Here is a 4,170-nt window from a genome sequence, read left to right as displayed (position 1 = left end):
ACCCCTCCCTTTCCCTTTTGGTAACCATAAGTTTGTTTCCTATGTCTGTGAGTCTGTTTCTAAGTAAGGTCATTTGCATTATTTTTTAGATTCCACATATGAGTGATATCATGTATTTGTCTTCTTCTGACTTACTTCACTTACTATGATAATCTCTAGGTCCATCCATGTTGGTGCAAATGACAATATTTCATTCTTTTTTTATGGCTGAGTAATATTGCACTATCTATCTATCATCTATCTATTCCACATCTTCTTAAACTAATTGTCTGTTGATGGGCACTTGGGTTGTTTCTACTTCTTGGCTATTGTAAACAGCGCTGCTGTGAATACTGGGGTGCATATATCTTTTTGAGCAAGAGTTTTCAGCTTTTCTGGATATATGCCCAGGAGTTGAATTGCTGGATCATACGGTAGTTCTACTTTTAGTTTTTTGAGGAACCTCCATACTGTTCTCCATAGTGGCTGCACCAATTTACAGTGTAGGAGGGTTCCCGTTTCTCCACACTCTCTCCAGCATTTATTATTTGTAAACTTTTTGAATAGCATCCACCTCTTGGGCTGCTAATGAGGATCTATTAACAAATACATATAGGATACTTACAACAGTGCCCAGCAACCCGGGCACTCAAGAAATGGCAGTTTGATATTACTGAGGGCAGAAAGTACGTTATTCCCCTTAAAATCCCAGCTAGCACCCGATACAGTACCTGGCATACAACATGGGCTCAGTTAACAAAATGGAGGATGTGCTCACCAGCTACCGTAGTGGCCTGGACTTCTCCACCTGCAGCTTCACTCCGGAGCCGCTGCAGCACGATGATGCCGCGGTCCGGGAGCTTCTCCGGTTCACGGGGTCCACGTGGTCCTTGCGAACCGGCTTCTCCACGCGTTCCAGGGTGCCCACGGCTCCAGAGGACCGCAGCCCGGCGCTCGGCGAAGCGCTCCTCAGGCTCGCGGGTCCTGGCGCACAGGCAGTGCTTGCCGCGCGTGACGAGCCCCACGCGGTTCACCGAGCTGTGGAGCGGCCTGAAGCACACGGGCGTCAGGAGGGACGTGCAGACATGCGCAGCGCTTCCCGAACGTGGGCCAGGTCACGAGGCGCGACGGCTTCTCCTGATTCGTGGCCGTCTCCTCAGGGGTCAGCGGCGGGATCCAGACGCTGGGCAGCGCTTTGTCCTTGTCCTTGCGTGCAGGGCCCGTACTGGGCCCCGTGGGCCATCACTTGGGTAGTTCCCCGAGGTGGCCTTGGGTGTGAAGGGGTCGAGGGGCCGGCTCTCGGTGGCCGCCTACTTCTCCAGGAAGCCCCCCGCCGGGCCCTGCGCTGCCACCCTCTGCAGCTCCTTGTGTTTCTCACGCCCGGCGCCCCGCTGCTTCTCGTAGGCCTTCACCTGCGGCGCAGTCTCCTTCTCCTTTTAGTTCTTATGTTATCTTCACCAATGATCGACAAGACCGCGCATTCTATTGGCCCCAGCTGGGCCCCATCCCTTTTGGAAGTTGTTAGTGGGTGTCTGTGTTGGAGAAACTTCCACTTATTACACGGTAGATATTATCTTCTGGGGAAAGAAAACTAAGACAACAACAAAGTGGGTTTATTTAGCTCCTGCGCCTGGAAGCCAACATTTTAAATCTTCTACATGTGGGCACATCAGTTCAGCAGTCGTTGAACAAAGCCATTCAATCCTCTGGTTCTTTAACTAACTGGCATGTTATTACCATCTTGTCTCCTGATCAACCCTGAGGTCCTTTGAAATACCCACACATGGAATGAAATGTGCATTTTAAGTTATCTTTTCATCCATGGGGTTTACGACTGCACCCGACACCATAATCCTGACATGGGGAATTATATCAGAAGGAGAGCAAATAATTTCACTCTCTTCCCCTTTCCCTGTGGGAAAGACTATTTTTCCATCTGCTGAACTGAGGACTTCGGGTCAGGAGCCAATCACTCAAGGCGCTGTAGGGGTAGAACAGTCTGCACAGATTTTCCTACAGATCACATGGCCCAGCAACTCTTCTACTTCCTGTCCTGGAATTGAGACACAGCTGTGCGTGGAGACGGCTGAAAAGTGCTGACGCTCTGCTTGAAAATTGTGAACATCCATATGGATAAATCTCTATTAAACTTACTCTTTATTATTATTACTAGTCAATAGTGTTTATTTTATGTAAAGTGCTTAGAACAGTGTCTGGCACAAGATAAAGACTTATGTATTGGCTAGTCTCTCTCTATATTATACAACTACTTGGTATGTACTTCATTCTTTTTAAACATTTCATGTTTATGATAACTTTTGCTCTTTATTTTCTTCTCAAAACCCTTTATGAGGAGGGGAGAAAGAAGATACTGGCTCCATGTGTTTAAGGAGAAAACTGAGGCTCAGGTATTTGTGGAATGTGGAGCATAATTTGCAGAAACTGGTTTTCTGACTTTGAGCCTGGCACTTTCCATAAATCAATCCTCTCCCAAGGGCTGGATGGATAGGGGACTGGATGGATCCAATGATTAATTTTCCTATTTTTCCGAGAATGGTATTTTCCTGAACTGAGGAAATAGCATGTCCATAACAGACCAGGGAATCAACCACTTGGAGGCAAAACCTTCCCTCTCAAAAATGCTAATGCTAATTCCATGCTAATAATGATGCTAATGATAATAATAAATCCAATGCATTAGAGCAACAAATATGAACACTGAAAGTCAGTTTGCTCCAAATCAGAGTCTCAGGTGGGAGGTCTAACTACACATTTATGGCACATGGGGGAGTCCTCGGTGGGTCACATTCGTGATGGAAGTGGTGGCAGAGGCCCTACGTGGCTGAGCTGCTGATCTGACAACATCCACTTATGTTTTGTACACAAGTCTTCATATCAATTGTTCCTAGAATATTTCAGAAATCTTCAGAGGTATAATCTAGTTTTACAAAACATTATTTTGTGGACACCACAGAGGCAGTTTGGTTGCCACACATTTAATGGACAAAAATCCTGATGGGCTCGGGTGAAGTTTATCTTTCATGATTTACTATGGCTATTACTACTGCTACCATTTCCACAACAGTGATTCTAGTGGTTTGCAAGGATGTAGCACTGTTGAGTTTAAAAGCTTCTTTGACCACTGACCTGCATTCTGTTTGCACAACAGCATTATGTATTAAGACATCTGGCCTCTTGCAGCTGTGGCGCTGAGGCTACTGGGGTTAAGTGATTTGGCTGCACAGTGGATTGTGAGACAGCACGGACTCCCAGTTCACTCTTTTCCCCCTAGACTATGAGGACCAAGTGACCAGGATGTGGGAACACTGTGGCAGCATGCTGGGTTCAGGAGGGGCATGCCACTGCAAGCCTGGCGGTGTACATCTTGGCCCCAGACTGATTCCTTTTTGCTGTGGGATCTTAAGTTACTTTGCCCCCTGGATTTTAGATTAGTTCTCTGAAAAGTGATCAGGATGGATAAAGAATCTTTAAGTTGCACCCCCTCCTCTTGTCTTATCACTCTTAGGCTCAGAAGAAACACGCTGAGAGTGCCGGCGCATGCATCTTCCTTTGCCTAGCCAGTACAGAGCAGAGATTTAGAAAAATGAAGGAAGACTGGAAAGAAAGCCAGAATGCCTAGTGAAACCACCCCCAATGACGTAGCTTCACCCACTTCCAAGTCCCCCGGAGGTGTTTCTTAGGAATCCAGATGTATCTGTGTTGCAGAGAAGCATGGCTGCCGATCAGCCAGTCATGTTTGGTTGGAGGCCACAAGAAACAATGGTAGAGATCTTGGAGAGCATCTGGTCGAAAGCCCAGATAACGAACCTGAGGCTCAGAGGGCAAGAGAGTTTCCCAAGGTCACATGGTAAAACAGAGACAGAGCTGGTGACTATCCCCTGCCCTTCTAGGATGGATGACATGTTTCCAATGAAGTTCAGTCTTGGTCTACTACCAGGTCTTACCTTCATGAGAGCAGGACCCGGGCTGTCTTTCTCACTCCCATATCCCCAGTCTCCAGCACAGGGCCCAGCACAGGTGGGTGCTCAAGAAATAGCTGTTGAATTGTTGAATAGATGAATGAACTGATGAAAAAAATGGCTGAACAGGAGGAAAAATTTAGATCATTCTTCTCATTACATGGGCACAGACGGCCTACACTTCAGTCCCTGTCCCAGCCTCTTTACATAG

General features: G+C 47.0%; 1 pseudogene; it reads right to left on the bottom strand.

Moving 5' to 3' along the window:
• Positions 1-760: 760 nt before the first annotated feature.
• LOC101273177 (nitric oxide synthase-interacting protein-like) lies at positions 761-3,950 on the bottom strand (annotated as a pseudogene).
• Positions 3,951-4,170: the final 220 nt, after the last annotated feature.

This window comes from Orcinus orca, chromosome 14 (genome assembly GCF_937001465.1).
Source record: "Orcinus orca chromosome 14, mOrcOrc1.1, whole genome shotgun sequence".
Lineage (NCBI taxonomy): Eukaryota > Metazoa > Chordata > Mammalia > Artiodactyla > Delphinidae > Orcinus > Orcinus orca.
The sequence above is the reverse complement of the archived record's forward strand: the minus strand, read 5'-3'. Positions and strand labels throughout refer to the sequence as shown.